This window comes from Scleropages formosus, chromosome 7 (assembly GCF_900964775.1).
Source record: "Scleropages formosus chromosome 7, fSclFor1.1, whole genome shotgun sequence".
NCBI lineage: Eukaryota > Metazoa > Chordata > Actinopteri > Osteoglossiformes > Osteoglossidae > Scleropages > Scleropages formosus.
Window position 1 is genome coordinate 3,994,103 of NC_041812.1, and position 18,850 is coordinate 4,012,952.

Below are 18,850 nucleotides of genomic sequence, written 5' to 3' on the forward strand. Positions count from 1 at the left end.
TTAGGTCTCTGCGAGAACACAGGAAGAGAGGCTCATAAATAAGTTATTATTAGGCGCATGCAGAGCCAGACACACACACACACACACAAAGTCCTCCAGTGATCTGCCTCCTCTCCCAGACTCCATATTCCCCTTCATGCAGTCGCTAGCTGGCTTCGGTTTTATTTAGTCTGTTTCTCACGCCCTTTATGCATAATTCATGTCTGTATTCGTTTCATATTTTAATCTGTTGCATGGGGAGCGCTGCCCTCTCTACGCCACCATCGGCCTTGAACTTGGCCGGGTTGTCGCCATTTGTGTTGTATCACATGGGGGCTCAGGAACGCAGGGGTAGCGATTATTTCTCAGCGTTGTTTTGTAACGTGCTTGTGTTTGAGCACAGCATTAGCAGGGTTCACATCCCGAATAGGTTTGGAACCAGGTTTTAGTGGTCCATGAGTTATAACTAGTCTGGATGAGTAGAACTGGTCAACACATCAGATCTTTGATCCCAGTTGGCTAGCTGTAAGTGTGTGTGTTTGTGGACATAAATGGGTGTGTGTCTCCATGTAGCACCTACCTGTGTCTGTTCTGCCTCAAAAGTAGTGTATTGTGGCAGTCGGTAGTTTGTTTAGGGTGATTTACAGACTTACGGGTCACAGCAGGAAGCATTGTGGTTAGAGCTGCTTCCCTGGGACTCAAAGGTCGCAGGTTTGAATCCCAATTCTAGTTGTAGTACCCTTGAGCAAGATACTTACCTTAAATTGTTCCAGTAAAAATTACACAGCTGTATAAATGGGTAAATAATTGTAATTAATTTAACATTGTAAATTGCTTTGAAGAAAAGCATCAGCTAAACGAATAAATGTAACTTTAGTCGACGGGTTTTTTTTTTTTTTTTTTGCCAGTGTTCCTCTGTGAATGGAATACCACGCTCTGCTCAATTCCGTGCTTAATGCCAAAGCGCTGCAGTGTTGTGATGTTCCTTTTTCCAAAAATTATCCTTATTCTAGTAATACTGAGTTGGAAATATTTTTGCATTCTTTATTTTCTACTGGGGAAAGATTTTTATAGTTTTTTTTTTTTTTTTAAAAAACTGCTTAAGTCTACATGAAGCACTATCTCCATGTGCCAGTCCTTCACTATACTTTTTTCTCGTTTTTTGTTTATTTCCTCTCTGTTTTACTAGACAGAGGAGCAGCCATGAAACAGCCTCCCTGGAGACCAAGTGGTCCTGTATTAGTGGAGCTCACTTGTTCACCACATTGATTTCACATTTGTCAATTCCCCTGCTTCTCACTTTTTCCACAAAGTTTTTATTTTTTCCTCCTGTTCAGGGTAAACCGTTTCCCCTACATTCAGCTGTTCTGATTTCAGCTCATCAGCTTCTTGGGTCTTTTTTATTTTTTTTATTTTTTAAACAAAGTTTCCTTAATGTCTTATGTTTTCTCTATGGATTTAACAATGATTTGGATTCTCCTTGGAAATGTGGCATCTCATCTACTTTTTGTGTTATTGTTTTAAAACAAGACCATTTTTGTCCAAGAAATCATCAGGTCTGCAATGAGATATTATTCTAAAACCTTTGAGACTTAACCACTTTCAGTGTAGACATTTTGATGTTCATTTTACTTATTTAATAAAAACAATTTTAATTTTCCCAAGGTTAATATGAAGAGGTCATGTATGCAGAGCCCTAACTTTCCAGCTGGCTCTTTTTGAGCTTTATGCCATGGTGTAAAGATCAGTGTATGGTTGTCGGCCTCCTCGCGGTGTGACTGTTACACTGAGCTGGTTCTGAACCCGCCTGTGGCGACGGAATGCCGGGATGGCACTGCGTGTTGACGGACCTGGATTGAGGTGCTAAGGCACCGGTTTGGCCTGCGCTGATGGCACCGGCTTGGTAATCATCCTTGGGCGACACAAAACACGGACGGGTGATGCAAGCCCTCTGAACCCAGCTGAGAGTATAGAATATAAACGCATGTTCCGGGCAGCTGCGCTTGCGAACGGGCACTGAAAACGTGCCGTTTCAGCCTAAACGAAAACCGCTGGAACACTTGAAACCGCTGCCGTGGTTCAAGAAGAGCGACTTGGCATCCTGGATAATGAGATTCTGATTTTCCTTTTTCATAGGAGTCCTGCCATTGTGTGCCTGTGGCTGCAGTCCTTTGTGTGGTTGTTCAATATGGAGCGCAAGGCTTCTTTGTGAAATGCTCCGAGCCTGCGACTGCGCTGCATCACACGACCTGATTCATGTGTCGGAGAGCCCGTAGGAATGCTTCAGCGATCCGCAGCTGGAATCCTGCAGCTGTTACAGAAAGAGCACTTAAAAATGCGTACTCGCAGAGACCGTCGGTGGCGATGACAGCGGAGAGACTGTCTGGGGTTTCTAGGTAGATGTGTAATAGAAGAGGTGATGTAGGACTTTGATGCTCATTTGGGTTTTTCTTTTCTGCACTAAACTGCGAAACTCAGACGGAACTGATCTCCGTGCACAGCCATACAAAACCAATAGCACAGGAAGGAAATGATCTTTTAGGTGTTAACATGATGCTTTTATCAGAGTCACAGAATTTGGCCTTCTTATACAGCTGAGTATTTTAGTGGATAACACTGAAACAAGTAGCTTGATCAAGGGTACTAACACAGTTTTATAATTATTATTTATTCAGGGGGACTTTCAGTATTAGAAAATCAACTTTACAATTATTTACCATTTGCACTGGAGGGTTTTCTTGTTAATGTTTTCTTGCCCAAGGTAAGTACTTTGAGCAAAGGTAGGACAGCAGGAGGAGGAGGTTTCCAACTGGGAGCCTTCAGATTGCTGTGGTGATAGCTCTAACCACTCTTCCATCTGCTGTTGCCCATAGTTGACAGTGGGGCTTGAACCTACAACTTTCACATTACAAGTAATTTTCCTGAACCTCTGTGCTGCTTGCTTCCCCTCTGAGCACAAATATGTTAATCTTTGGGTATCTAGGGGTAGACACTGAGCCAAACTGCTAAACATGTTTGAAATTTCTCAAGGAAACCCAAGGCTTTGTGCTAGATGGCGAGGAGGCTGATGAAAGTGAGTTATCTGCTGAGCTTCTCTGGACCCTGGACAAGGGCAGAGGCTGGGAACGGTTGAAGAGGAGACAGGATGGAGACGGGCAGTGACGGAGCCTGGGGACTGATGAGGACGGGGCAGGGGGAGGGACCTTGGCAGAGCCACTGAAATCTGCCCTTGGGTTTCTGCGAGGCTGGATTCTGCTCCAGCCAGATGTGCTGTTTGGAAAGGGTAACAGCAGGCTGTATATGCAGCTTCGTATTTTAAAACTGCAGAAACACTGAGTACATTGCCACTGCTTTGTTCAGTTTTATTTATTCATGTTTAGGAGAGATTGGTTTTAAGATGCACATGTATTTCCCCTGTTATGAATTCAAGCAAAGGTGTCATTGTAACAGTGGTTATTACATTCCCATTCTGTAGTCCCCACTTTAGTACCCTTGATCAACATTCTTACCATATCTTGCTCCAGTAAACTTTACCCAGCTGTATAAATGTATGCACATGAGTAAATTGCTGTAAGCAGCTTAATATAAAAGCCTAACCCTACCTGTAAGCCACTTTGGACAAAAGGCATCAACCAAATGAATCAATGTAATGTAACGTAGTTGAAAAGAAAATCCCAGCGTTCTCTCTGCTTGTATAATGTTGCCTTTGTGACATCAGGTTTCCACAGCAGCTGTGCTTTTTTCACGGTCTCCTTTGTAGTGCAGGATGTGCAGACCAGCAGCAAGGCCCCAGGGGCTAAATCACCCTCCCTACCCCACTACACATTTCACATCCATTTACCGTGCAGTCCACCTTGTGAATATAAACTTACTTTGTTTGGAGGTGACTTCCATAAAATGATTTTTTTTTTTTTTTTTTGCAGAGGGATGCAGGAGTCAAGGTGGTAATGGCTGAGTAGAGATTCGGACAGCCTGCAGGGCGAGCGACTCCTGAGTGGGACACAAAACAGGGAAATGGATTTCTAATGTCAACTTTGTATGAGGTGACTCGAGGATTGTTGATTTGTTTTTTCTCGAGTACAAGCTTCTGGCTGGGATATTTTTTTTCTCTCCCCCTGTCTCTGACAGCGACGCAAAGCAGGCAGAGGCACACCAAGTCATGCGTGTGTTGCTTCCGCACAGCCGTAGTCAAGGGTTCAAAAGCTCCCGTCTGAAAATAATCCAGCACTTTGTTCACCGTGTCCTATTTCACCCATTCGGGTGAAGCGCAAAATGCATCAAGTTCCTGTGTGAAATGATGCTGTTGTTCTGAACAACCGAGGTTTTTTTTTTTTTTTTGCTGCATTTCCACTCGTTGAATGTGCTTCATGTGTTTTTCTTCCGGAGCTCGTGGATTCTCGATGGTTTCTTGTTTACCAACTCCTGCGGTGCCGTGTGTAACACAGCTGCCAGTGTTAAGGAAAATGAAACCGCTCGTGTTATAGATATGTGTGAGTACAGCTCGACAAACCTGTGCAATACATGCATCGGAGGAACTGGACAGAAGAGTGAAGGCGAAGCAAGCCAAAAATGTCCTATGTCTCAGTGAACTGCTGCAGGAAAGCTGGGAAGACATCCTGCCTCATTTCCTGCTCAGACATATTAACTGAACGCGTAGTGGAAGAAAAAACAGTTTCCAGCAAGCGTACTCTAACTTTTGACTGGCACTGCAGGCCAAACTGTGCAGATAACGTCCCCGGAAAACGGTGAACGCACACGACGTGTGCCGCACGCAGTCAGGAAGCAAACACCACTACAGATATTCAGTGTACACCCACGCTTTATTTGACAGGTATATTAAGTCGTCACCATGGATACACTGTGGGTTATACATATTCATCACCACAGGAGCCATTGCAATAAAGACGTATGTCGCCATGGGAACCTGCAGCATTCTGAAATGCTGACAGAGGATGTATGTGGCATCCTACAGTCTAACGAGGACGGCGGGGCTCGGCGGCCGTCTGGCTGATTGGCACCACGTTGGAGATGCTCAGGGTAGACAAGGTCTCTGTTCCTCAATGTAAGAACATGTCTTTGAGACTTTAACACCCCCAGGAACAGGTAGGGGCCCTCATGGCACAAGGCACCGAGTCTGCATCGATAAGTGACGCTTGCGGTAGGTCACCAGTCGATGACTTGCTCGCTGCAGTAAGGGAGAGTGGAGCAATTGCAACAGTAGTGCCTCACCCGGTGGTTCAGGAGTGTGTGACGTCCCTTACTTTGGGACGCCAGTGGGTATCTGGTGTGACCCCTCCAATTAGATTACCTGTGATATAAATAAATATAAATATTCATTGCGCTTAATTCCGTCCTCCCCATCCAGCAGTGGGCAGGCTGCTTTAGCTGGGTTCCAGCTGTTGGATCGCGCTGACTGGTGCCCTGGTTGCTCTAACCCAGAGCCAAATCCCCCACGAAACCAAAAGAGCATCCTGAGCATCGTTAGATCTCGCTGGGCACAGGTTACCTGGGAAGGAATGGTAGTGGCAGTGTTTGCCTTAGCAAGCGGAGCCTCGCTGCACGATGCTTGGCACGTGGTGGCTTTATGTAACCGTCGTTACAGTCCTGTATTTCCACTACATGGTCTGTGGTTTTTTTTTTGTTTTTTTTTTTTTTTTTTTGTGTGTTGATGAATTTAATCCATGTTTCAGTAAGGGGTCTTGGGGCGTCAGTTCGAGTGGGACGATGCGCGGTCCCTTCTGGTAGTCTCATTAATTGAATACTGGGCTTCTGGCCTCATGAGAAGCGGCTAAAGGTTACCCTGTGCAGGGATAAGATTAGGGCAGTATTTTACCAGTATTGGTGTTTTATTACAGTGCGCTGTGAACGTTTAAAGTAGATGAAATGCGAACTGCTCGTTCCCACGTTCACCAGGGGGACTCATTTCAAAGTAGCTTTACAGGCAATTTATTATTCATCAACGGAGAGTGAGGAATGACTCGAGCACATCCACGGGCACACAGCGGAAAGCTCCGTCTTGACATTCCTTTCCGCGGTAGACCTGCCTTTGCTCTCAGCACCCTGTTGTGTCAAGGCAGCTTCTTCTCTGAGCTTTTTACCAGGCTTGTTTAAAGTAAATGGGCAGTGATGTGAAGCAGTTACATTGATTTAAGTTCGTTTAATTTTGACCCAATCTGTTTGTTCATTCTTTCATTTATTCGTATTATCTATTTGTGAAATGAGGGGTCACAGTGGTCTGGAACCTATTCCGGTAATGTAGGACATGAAGCAGGGTACGTCCTGGATGTGCGGGTTGTCCATCGCTGGACACACACGCACACGCACGCCAGTTTAGAATCACCAATTCGCCTGAAACACATGTCTTTGGATGATGGGAGAAAAAACACAAACTCCACACAGATTGAGCTGCATTCAAACCCGTGTCTGAGCCCATGGCAGCCCTGCCCAAATATTTTACTTAATTCTTTCAACCTGCTAAATCTGCATTTCACAAACAATGCCTTCTTACTTTAAGCTCTTTCCTTCATAATACCCTGTTGGTAAGGGTTGAGTAACATCCACGGTATCTTCAGGTGTGCATGTGTTTAGGTGTAGTGTGTCATTGTTTGCTCCACAGTCCACCCCCCCCCCCCCCCCCCCCTCCATCGCAGCCTCTACAATAAAGGCTTGGATAACAGTCCCCGGGGAGACGTGCACATGGACATCGCGAGCATCTCCCGCACGAGTCACCGTCATCTTGATCGTTCATCCATTTCAGAGGCACCTCTCGGTGGGCAGCAGCGGCCGCTGTCCCTTCCTGCAATCGAGACGGCTCCGCATCCCATCGACACGCGACGGGAGGAAAAACTCATCTCGGTTACATAAACTTGAGGGCTCCTGTTTGATCAGTAAATGTCAGATGTAGATTTATACCGCCGGATTGTTTTCTCGACCGAGGGAGAGGGGAGTCATCGGGCATTCCTACAGAGGCTGACAAAAAGTATGAGTGTTTGTTTTTATGTGTTATTTCTGTTACAGTAGCGGCGGCTCAGATAAATGAGAAGGTGTGGGATGAGAATGAGCTGTTAATAGACTCGGCTGCAAATTTAAAAACGTTGCCGGAATTCGGCGAGGATTTTCGCCGCCCGTGGATGAAAGGACTTGCGACTACACGGCACAGCACAAAGCAGAGGTGTGCGGTAATGAGATTCTCCTGCCGGAGTGGGTCGTATTAGAGACCCCCCTCTCGGCGCGCGGTCGGGCTGCGCCGGGCACTGCTCTAAAACATGTTTTATTGGTTGACCTGTATGTGACATCGCTGTCCACACTAACATCTACTAATAGAAGCAAATTATGCGACCAGTGGCAGAAATTGGTAGATAAATTAGAGGAAAAGGCAGAGGGCCAGTCTCCTAAAGCCTGCTGTTCAAAGGCCTTAGTGTGTAATTACCCAGAATGCACTGGGACTCCGTTCTCTCCCACTGTGCTTGCATCTCTGCCGAAAGCTGCAGACCCTTCCTGTCAGATGCGTGTGAGCAGACTTGGCTGTTTGCTCCAGTATGTACCCAGAGATTTTTCTTCTTTTTATTTATTTATTTATTTATTTATTTTTTTTAAATTTATAAAAAAGTTTAAATCCCCCCCACAAAGAGACTACAGAATGCAGCATTGAGTGAGATTCGCAGCTGGAAGCGTCGTGTGTGTTGTGTCTTGTGGTGTCAGAATAAAAGCAGATCTGCTAGTTTTTACTACGTATGAAAAGGTTTATTTGGCAAATCTATTATGCACATTTGATAATTTTGAGTTAAAAGAAATGAATATGTGGAAAGTAGGTAGCAAGATGTGTGGTGGGTAGAGCCACTACTTCACTTCTACTTTACTGCTCTTGATCAGTGTAATTTACCCGGTATTGGTACAGTAAAAATTACTCAACTGTATAAATGGGTAAGTACTTTCTGTTAGTACAGGAGACTAAGGTAGCCTTAAAAGGAAATGGGGGGGATTACCATTTTCATAAGATGGTTTGGGGAAAAAAGGATAATTTATATCAATAAAAAATAATAAATAGATTGAAATCTCACATTAATAGTCTTCATTTATCCTTGAAATGGATGTTACTTTAGTTGTTTAGCTGGAAACTGGTTGTCATGTTATACATTATTACGCCGCAGTTACAGTAGCTGCCACCCACATAATGATGAAGAACTTTCTAATTTTGTGCCAGTTGGCAGCAAGTGGAATAGTTGTTTGAGGCACCGCATTACCATCAAAGGACCTAGTACCCGCTCCTGGTGTGGTAACCCTCAACAAGGTATTTATCCTGAACTGATGTAAGATTGCAAAATTGTATAAATGGATACATAACACAATGTAACAAGATTTTTTATTATATTGATGTTTTTTTCCCCCCATTTTCCATTCAGTTTTGTTAGATTGAACATATTTTTCATGTATGTTCATTCTACTTTTACTCATTTAGCTGACACTGTTCTCCAAAGCAACTTACAGTGTGAAGGTACTTTACAATTATTTACCCATTTGTAGAGCTGGGTAATTATATTGGAGTAATTTAGGATAAGTACCTTGCTCTAGGGTACTACAGTTGGAGGTAGGCATCAAACCTGCGACCTTTGAGTCCAAAGGCAGTATCTCCGACCACTACGCTACCAGTTGTCCTCCGTGGCAGTTTTTAGAATGTTCCATGTTCTTGAAATTAGCAAATTTTGGCACCAGGTTCCAAGCATCAAACATTCCAGTACGTTTTAGGATCTGATACTTTCTAGAATGTTCTGGTGCCTTCTAGAATCTTCTAGAACAAGTGTATTTTTGGAATCAGTCAACTGTAACTAATCGTAATCAATGAAAAAATCGACATAACTAAAAACTTTGAAGAATTTTGCTGCGTTGTTGGAATTAGTTTACAGACCTCATCTTGTAAGTCACTTTAGAGAAGTGTTAGCTGAAAGAATTAATAATAATAAATCTCAAGGGCTTCATTGCTCTTCTGCACTTTTTGAGCATCCTCTCATGTTGCTGGTTCACAGTTATTGCTTTAGAACATCTGGAGCGTCACCCAGTTGTGCACATCCACCCGAGTCGATCTTTGTAGTCCGTGAATCGGCTTTAGATGTTTCCTTGTGCTCTTGGGCTGTGTGGGCAGCACGCTGTATTTCCCGGTCATTAAATATAAATGACCTCCAAAAGGACAATGTGGGACGTTTCCCGTGGAGACGCTGGCCAGTAGGACGCGTTAAAGCGCCGTCCGCTCTGGCTTCCTCCGAGGAACACGTGTTAAACCCTAAAGCGGGAACCGGTCAGAAAACTTGAGTTTTCTTATAGGGGACATGAGATCCCAGGGTGACTAAGGGTACGGCCATATCTCAGCCGCTTTGGGGAAAATACCACACGCTTTCAAAAAGCCTGCATCTGCAAACGTGGAAAATGTCACCGGCGAGTGTAGCGCTTGCATCCGTAGCGTGAACTTTCGCAGCCTCTGCAACTGGAATAAAGGGCACGGCGGCTTTGTGTTTTGGTTCACTTTGGACCACGTAACCTTTGAATATATGATGTATTTCATGCAGGATTTAGCAGCTGCAGGCGGCGAAGAGTAATGTGAAATGCGGCCCCAACTCCGACTGAACTCCTCTCCTCGCAACGCCCGCCGCTCCGGACACTTCTACATGACACTCCAGATACTGCAGGGAGACTCGGCCGTGAGCTGCCTTGCATTAAGTGCGTCAACAGTTCAAGTCTGATGGGATGCGAACCTTCTTGGGGCTCCGTACTCTGCAGCGCTGATGCCTCACAGTTCTGGGCTGTGGGTTTGGACGTAGGTTCGGTTTTGACCCAACCTGTGTGGAGTTTGCATGCTCTCCCTGCATTTGAGTGAGTTTCCTCCCGGTGCTCTGGTTTTGATGGTACACGTCCCATCCAGGGGGTACCCTGCTTCACACCCTTTATTTCTGGGATAGGTTCTGGATCACTGTGACCCTTCTTTGGAAAAGAGATCATTTGATAATGGCCAGATGGATGAGTATGGATGTATGGATGAGTGACCCATTGTAAGTAGTGTGTCTAGCAGTGTAAGTCACCACGGTGAATAAGGTGCGTGGGCTCATAACACTACATAGAGTTCATTGGAAGTTGCTTAGGGGAAAAGTGTCTGCTAAATAAATAAATGTAATGCAAGGATGGATGTTCTTATGAATGCTGCTGTATGTCAGGATGCTTGGAAACAACTACTGATCATCTCATTTTGGAATCAAGCAGAAGCACGGCGTGGTTGAGAACTGGCGATGCCTAGCGTAGCATAGCTGTCACAGATTCCGTTCTTGCCCTCTAATGCTACCCGTTTGTTCCTGTCTGCGATACACATACCGTTTGCCTGCGAGGGTATTTTTGGACCTTTCAGCAAGTGAGCTGGGTAACACCTCCCTCTGTGCGAGGTCAGCGCAGAATGGAGGGGCACACCGGGGCCGTGGGGCTTCAGCTCCTGCTTCCTCCTACTTCCTGTTTTCGGGAAGGTTCTCGTTAGGAGGCCGGCGCAGGGCCCTGCGCGGATCCCCCTCCTGCCGCCCCGCGTGTGCGGCGCGCACCGAGATCGATGAGGTTCGCTCCAGCGCGCCTTTCCTCTCCAGCTGTTCCCGGGAATCTCGCTTTAATTGACCTTATTACAGGACTGCAAGTGGACCAGCAAGCCTGGACAGAAGGTTGTTTCTGTTCCGATTACCGCCCCTCCCATTCACAATTTTAGAAATATACGGTGAAAAGTGTGAGCGCACCCAGGCAACGCGTCTGTGGGGCGATCCAGATAGAAGAGGAGAGATCTCTGGGAATTGGTGCAGAAGAGCTGGGAAGACATGTCGACGTGTTTCCTGGTCAGAACCAAAGTGCCTCCAAATTACCCAAATGCCTTGTGGAGAAAAAAAAAAACAGACGTCTCACTGGGTCTGTGTGTGCCGATGCTGAGCAGTCAGTGGTCAGTGTGTGTTCACCTATGAGGACTAAGTGGAGTCGGCAACTGTGCCGAAACTCATGGAGCCTTTAAAGGAAATGGGGAAAATACTGGCCACGATTAGTATTTTATGATTAGTATTATTTAGTTGACTCTTCCCCAAGGTGACATACAGCGTGACGTTTGTACCGGGGGTCCTGGACTTACGACGGGCTTCTGTTCTGATGACATCGTCATATGTCACAAATCCCCTTAAACTGTTTTATATAAACCATTAGCAGTATAAACAATCGATATGAATGCTTTGCACTGATTTCACACATTATTCATATTAAAAGTAATACTGATGTACAATAAAATAGTGTTACAATTTTCATGCTGGACTATTTTCATTTTCACGCCTAAATTTATTTTCATTTTGCTCTTTTCTGCAGCAACAGAATACTCTGCTCAAGTTTTTTACCGACTAGCCATTTGAAATAAAAGGTAATTTGAACAGAAACGCAAAAAAAACATTCTGTAAATAAAACGTTTCCGTAAATAAAACGCAATCCCTGACCAAATGTTTGGACTCGGAAATAAAAGGCTAATAGGGCGATCATCGTAAGTCTGATTTGTCGTAAGTGTTGCAAGTCGAGGACCTCCTGTAGAGTAAGGTACTTACACTTATTTACCTGTTTTGTACAGCTGGGTAATTTCAGTTCGTGGCAAGTACTTCTCTCAGTGGTACTGCAGTAGGGGCAGGAGTTCGATCCCATGTCCATCGATTGCAAGGTGATGGCTGTAACCAGTACGCCCCCTGGTGCGACTTCACGCGTATGACATCGTGTATAATCTTTGGCTCTCGCGGTTTCGTGCAGAACCTTTCATTGGTGGCAGCGAATTGGTGTTGAAACTCTTTAAGAATGGAAAACGATGCTGTCTGACAGGGATTCGCCAACATTTCCCCGGACGGTCGATGTGTCGCGTACATTTCTTCGTGACTGGGAGTCGCTAATGCGCATCTGGAAGCATCGCACGTGTTAGAGTGGTGTGAAACGGTGCGCCGCTGCTCTTCTTTCGGCCACATTTTTGATCTGCTCTTGTGGAGCTGCCGGGTCGTATCTCTGGGTGCTGCAGATGAGCGTTTGCGTGTTTTATTGCCGTGGTGAAGGGGAACGGGAATGTGCCCTCTTGGCGCTCAGGGGTGCAGCAAGGCCCATGGTGGCCCCGCACAGATGCGGAGCCCTAGCACGACGATGCTCCCCAACAGGTTTACAGTGACGCCACTAAAAGCTCGCCGCTAGAGATCAGAAGCGCAGCATATGTGCGGTGTGTGTGTGTGTGTGTGTGTGTGTGTGTGTGTCATTTAGCGCAGTTCAAGGCTGCAGGAGATGCCAGCGACTCTTTAGGGCCTGTAGAAGTTTTAATGGGACCGCCTTCTCGTCTGCGCTGTCGTTTCGTGGAGAGACGTCTCTCAAGGTCCCGCCCATCTGAAGTTCCAGATGAGCCCCAACCCCCAGCCCTATGTGTGACCCTCTCCAGCAGTTCCAGCAGAGCTGCAGGACACCGAAGGTACGAAGGGTGGTACTGATACAAGCGTTCCCGAGATGCACCCAGGGAGGAAGCAGCAGTGAGACTCCGTTCTCATTACCAGTGACCTGGATGTGGCCCCTGCTCAGTGTCCTTAATGTCTGTGTGTGTATGTGTGTGTGTGTGTGTGTGTGTGTGTGTGTGTGTGTGTGTGTGTGAGAGACAGGCATTAGAGGAGCTCTGTGTTAGCATACTGTCAACCAGGGGTGGGGCGCTGCTAATGGGTGGGGCTCTTGGGCGCTGTTTGAACGATTTACCCATTTACCCCAGCTAGGTAATTTTTACTGCCAGTTAAGCCCAAGTACCATGATCAAAACATCACTTTGGCACCGCGGTGGACACCGGTACTCAGAATGTGTTTGCAGGGGTTTCCATTCCAGCTCGCTTAATGTGGGTTTTGCCCGTTCTTCCTGCGTCGCCAGGGGTTTCCTCCCATGCTCCGAAGACCTGCATGGAAGACGGCAATGAAAAACCACTTCCGTACCCTCTCTTACCTTGGTCACCATGGTCATGATTGCTGTGAGTGGAATTTGACTTACCTTGGTAGTGCGTGGGCAGTGGGCGGGGCTGTCACCGTGGGCGGGTCTGTGCGCATACAGGTTGCCTGGGCTGCGGAACCGGGGCTGCGGGTCTCTGCAGACCGATGTTGCTCCTGGGGGCGAGGGGAACCCCGGTATAAGTTCAGGTGGTGAGTCAGCCCTGCACTAGAGGCGGGGGACGAGGGGGGATTGCAGGGGAGACACCAGCTCCCAAAATGGCTTCCACCTGCCTGTGGCGTTCCGGCAGCTGCGCAGAGCATCCTGCTCTCTCTCTCTCTCTCTCTCTCTCACTCTCACTCTCACTCCATCCGTCTCCACCGGCGTGCGTCATACATGGATTCGCCACTGCCTTTCGTGCTCTGCCTTCTAAACGGCAGCCATGGCGAAGCTGAAGGAGTAGCTAAGGACACCTTCAATGCTGCCATGATGCTCCTTTTCGATGCTCCTGCTCTGTGTCTCCAGAGCGTTGCTCTCGGACTGAGGGTCATGGAGCAGGTCTTTGGGGGGGGGGCAGTTCTGCTCCTCCGTAAAGGTCCCGGTGCCTGCGGAGTTTACGATACGCAGCCTCCGCATTGCCACAGTCCCGTCTGTCGGGGGCGCAAAGTGACCTAGACCTAGATGACACACCATAGTGATGGACACCAGTGCTCCCAGTTGGGGGACTGAGAGATCTTGTGGTCACGCTCACCAGTTGAAGTAGCGGACTGCATTCTGGTCTTGGACAGCGCTCTCTGTGTGTGTGTGTGTGTGTGTGTGTGTGTGTGTGTGTGTGTGTGTGTGTGTGTGTGTGTGAGAGAGAGAGAGAGACCCCACCCATCCAGGCCCCTTCCCAGCAGGTGGACAGTAAGTGGATTCCACCCTTAAGCGTCCGCTGCTGTAACCGATTTCACTCCCGAGAGCATTTTCTTCTTATGATCATTAAGTCACATCGCAGCTCTTCCACTTCTGCAGGAAAATATAATTGAGACAAGAGTGCGTGTAGCTGCACATAAATGAGGTGGAACATTTTACATGCGTAAAGCAGTCGAAAGGTGTCTCGCGCCGCAGAAGCGTCTCCTTGAGCGACCTTCGCTTCCGCAGCGCTGCGTTCCGCCTGCAGGTCCCCGCGTTTATTCGGAGCCCCTTTCAGCCGTGACGGGAAGGTGTTTCCTTGCCCGCGAGTGTGTGAGCAATATGAGATCGCGGTTACAACCGAGGGGCTGCGCCGGCAGAATGCAAAGCGCGACACACCCCTTTCTGCGGGGCGGGGCGGGGGGGGGGGGGGGAGCAGCGAACTAATGGAGCCGCCAACATTCCCACCTCTAGTAATGAGGCCCTTTCCGGAAAGCGGGGTCCCACTGCCCCCTTGTGGACATGCTGATGCGTGGATGCATGCGAGCGTGCACGTGCACACACACACACACACACACACACACACACACACACACACACACACACACACACACACACACACACACACACCCCGCCCTGTCCCATCCCCTCATTCATCTCTTACTGTCGGCTCTGGAGTCCTTCCCACAGAGGCCGCGTCTCTCCTCTCCCACCTGGCTGCCGCAGGAGCACGGCCCCCCCACCCCACCCCACCCCCTACCGATCAGGTGTCTGTCCGCGTTCTCCCGCGATACCCTTGCAACCCGAGCCCTGAACCCCAACCCCCCTTGACCCCCCGCTGGCCCTTTCCTCCTCCCCCCAGCACAGGGAGCCCTTCCTGCAAAGCAGCCCAAGCCTCCCTGCAGCACAGTGGCTCGCGAAGCCAAAGACAAAATGGCTCCCGTTCAGCCCCCCCCCCCCCCCCCCCACATACACACACACTCGCACATTCTTACACACACAGACATGCAGGCACATAGTGCAAGGAGACCTGAGTGGAGCTGTGCTGCAAGCAAGGAGCCCTGGAGACCACCGAGTCCCGTCCCTCTCCTGCAGTGTTTGTCTGCAGTGGGAAGCAGAGCACAGGGGCTGGAGACACGTGTGTGTGTGTGTGTGTGTGTGTGTGTGTGTGCGCGCTGAGGGAGGCGGAAAGAGCACACTCTTCCTAATCGGCCCACGAGAGACCTTTCCAGCCCCACGCTCCCTCGTTGTTCGAAATGCTCTCCTGCACGGGGGGGGGGTCGGCCACACAGCGCGCATAGGATTGTGGGACATCTGCGACCTCAGCAACACATCCTGCCTTTGTCTTTTTCTGTGTTTAGGGCACCAGGAGGGGGCGCTGTGGTTAGAGCTGCCACCTCGCACTAGAACCACACTGGTTTGAATCCCACCTCCAGCTGTCGTACACTCAATCAAGGGACTTACCGCAAATTGATACAGTAAAAAATTACCCTGCTGTATAAATGGGTAAATAACAGTAAGTATCTTAACGCTGTAAGTGGCTTCAGGGGGTTTAGCTATGAATGGTGACCAGGTGCTGCTGTGACCATTTGCCGTGCGACGATCGAGGTTCGAGTGACCCGTACAGCTGAGGACACGCTCCGCACCGCCGCCCCCCCCCCCGTGGGCGGCCGTTGGACGTGGGCCTTGCGCAGGCAGCTCCCGGCACACCCTGGTGTGTGCGTGTGCGCGTCGCCCCGCTGTCGTGGTAACGCATCTGAATCTCCAGACCGGGTCTCTGTGTCGAACCTTCGGCATCTCTAGTTCCCCCGTTTCCTACACTCCCTTCCTGAAGACCTGGTACGAGAAATTGTGTGTGTGTGTGTGAGAGATGGATCGGAATGGCACTAATCTGTAGCCGAAGTGACCTCGAGGTTGAGAAAGTCCTCCCGCCGAGAGATTCCCGAATTCCACTGGCTCTCAGCGCCCCCCCCCCCCCAAAGAGCGACGCCCATCGAACGCGGCCCAGAACGCCGACGACGTCCCGCCCGGCCGCGTGTCTCTAGCCCCACCCGGTGGAGGAGTCGGGTACCGTAGGGGGGCGTGTGTGGAGCGCCGCTTCCTGTTGGTTGCACCTCGCTTGTTTGTTTATTCGGTAACCAGTGTATTTATTTCAGGTTGAGTCTTTTTTCCGAGTTTGTGCACTAAGGCGTGTGAGTGAAATAATGATTTGGGGGGGTGCGGTCCCGCACTGGGCAGTACGGCGCCATGATGAAGCAGCGTGATGATGAGGAGGACGCGGTGCTGCTGTGACCGGTGCAGTGGAGCACAGGTCAGGGGGGGGGGGGGGGCCTCTCCTTATGGAGCTCAGTGCCGGATTCCGAATACCTGATCAAGTGGAACTGTAGGGAAAATGTTCGAATGTGGTTAAAGGTACGAGAGCTGCTCTCAGTTATATCCAGTGTGTGGATTCCATTGTTGCAGTTTCTTGGGAAGGAGGGGGGAGCAATGGGGTGTGCGCGTGTGTGCGCGTGTGGTCCTGACCTTCCCCCGCCAGCCAGAGCTCTCAGATCCTCTCAGCACCTGCTGCTGATGCCAGCGGAAGCAGAGCCACCGTGTCGCAGTGTGGTACCTGGCCGAGGCCCTGGGAGATGCTTGGGCAGGATGTGCGAGCACCTAGGGGAATGGGTGGGTGGGGGGGGCGTGGCAGCAAGGACATTGTGCCTGAAGGGGGCGGGGCTTGGCAGCCTGCTCCTCTCACCTCCGTCATCTGAACTCATCGCCTGTAGTTTTTCCCTCACGGTGACACTTACACACCCCAACACCGCCCACCCCCCCCAGTGGGGCTCGTGAATCACAGTCACGTCACTTTTTAAACCCGGAGTCGCCGATCCGTCCAAAATCCACAGTCCGTTCCACTCTTGATCAGGGCTAGGTCTTAACTCACCTCTTCGGGTGTCATTGATCAGCATCCCCATTGTTTACACTGTTTACTACTATTTACTCATTCAGCCGACTCCTTTCTCAACATGCTACTCGGGTCCCCTTTGTACAACTGGGTACTTTTTACTGCAGTAAAAACTCAAGGGTCTGCAGCAGGAGGTGGGCATCGATTGGAAGGGTACAGACCTAACGCTACGCCACCTGCCGTCCCGGGAGCCGTACACTGAGCGCACGCGTGACGTACGATGGTACGTGCTCCTCTTTTTAATATTCCTGTATTTGTCATGGGGGATACTTACCGTAGGGGGTGCGGTGGCGCAACCGTTTTGGTCCAGGGTTCGAACCCTGTTTGGGGTACCTTGTGTGGGTCTGGCGTCCCATCCAGGTTGTTTCCCCTCCCCCTTCAGAGCTTCAGCCTTTCGCTCCGTGTTTCCGGGATGGGCTCCGGTTCTCCGCGACTCCGCTCGGGAGAAGCCGTTGTCGACATTGGTTGGATACTTATGGCATTATTGTATGTGTTATTATATTATTAATACTTCCCTTATTATTACTATTACTGTGTAACTTTGTTTGGATGTTTGATGTCGGCCGTTGATCAGCTTGACTTGACGTACCTGTTTTGAGTGTTTATTATATCCGCTGACCGCATCTGTGTGCCGTTCGTCTGAAAGCGGCTTTGCGGGAAAACATCTGTTAAATAAAGAAATAAATGTAAACACATCAGTCAGAAGTGGAATCAGCTGTACAGGAACTTTTTTTTTGTTCCACCATCAAATTTTTACTTTTTTTTTTTTAAAACCAGAAATGACTCCATTGTGGTGCTGCCTCGCTCGCCCTTCACTGCAGAGCCCCCCCCCCCTCGCTCGCCCTTCACTGCAGCGTCCCCTCGCTCGCCCTTCACTGCAGCGTCCCCTCGCTCGCCCTTCACTGTAAGCCCCCCGCAGAGCCCCCTCACTCGCCCTTCACTGCAGCGCCCCCCTCGCTCGCCCTTCACTGTAGAGCCCCCTCGCTCGCCCTTCACTGCAGCGCCCCCTCGCTCGCCCTTCACTGCAGCGCCCCCTCGCTCGCCATTCACTGTAGAGCCCCCCGCAGAGCCCCCTCACTCGCCCTTCACTGCAGCGCCCCCGTCGCTCGCCCTTCACTGCAGCGCCCTTCACTGCAGCGCCCCCTCGCTCGCTCGCCCTTCACTGCAGCGCCCCCTCGCTCGCCCTTCACTGCAGCACCCCCCTCGCTCGCTCGCGCTTCACTGCAGCGCCCCCTCGTCCACAGCCTCACTTGCCTTTTCCAGGTTTTCAACTTTGAAGGCTTTTCGGTCACTGCAGGTTTCGTGTCAGCGATGCATCGCTGTACCGTCCTCTTCCGTTAGAGATCTCTGACGGCCTCCTGCCCGCAGGAGTAATTGGAAGCTCCCGCCGTGACCTGTTGCCCCATCTGTCTCTGTGCCGCATTAGAGAAACGGCCCCTCTTTGCACCGGCGAGTGATGGATGCGCCTGCGCCGCGGCTCGGGAAACAGCGACTAGGGTACGAGGAGCAGGAGGATGGATGGGAGACGCGACTTCTGTTCTACGTAGCACATAAAGTTTCGGGTGCAGGAAATCACATGCATGTATTTATAAGTTTAAGTGTGGTCATTTATGTGGCGATCGGGAAAGACAGTATCCTGTAGGGGCAGCGACGCCGAATTGTCACAAAGCTACTCTTGTCACTCTTGGCTGCGGTGTGACTCGTACCTGGAAAGGTTAGGGTTCGAGTGCAGAGTGTATATTGTGCGCTACAGCATGGCCATAAAGTCCCTAAATGCTGATGAAACTTGATTAGAAATCGTCTGCATACTTCCCGACATCCTCTGGACGCATCGGAATGTTCTCCCATGTTCGTCTGGACATCATCGTCTGAAAGAAACAAAACATAAAACAAACATAAAATGCAAATTACAGTAAACAACCACATGTATAGGGCCTTTATGGCCACTCTGTACATTGAGCAGGATAAAAAGGCATGTGCCATTACTTATAATATTATTATTATTATTATTATTATAATAATACAGCAGGTGGTGGGAATTAAACCCTG

At 49.2% G+C, this 18,850-nt stretch overlaps 1 protein-coding gene across 2 annotated transcripts in view; it reads left to right on the top strand.

Annotated features, from left to right (window-relative positions):
* Positions 1–18,850, top strand: part of lyrm4a (LYR motif containing 4 a) — a 36,199-nt gene that overhangs the window by 13,271 nt on the left and 4,078 nt on the right. Inside the window, exon 3 of one of the 2 annotated variants that reach the window (XR_001965644.1) lies at positions 3,903–4,022. The exons of the other annotated variant lie outside the window; for it this stretch is intronic. The gene's annotated coding sequence lies outside the window, so the exon portion shown is untranslated. The remainder of the gene's footprint in view (positions 1–3,902; positions 4,023–18,850) is intronic. 2 annotated transcript variants of the gene reach the window in all.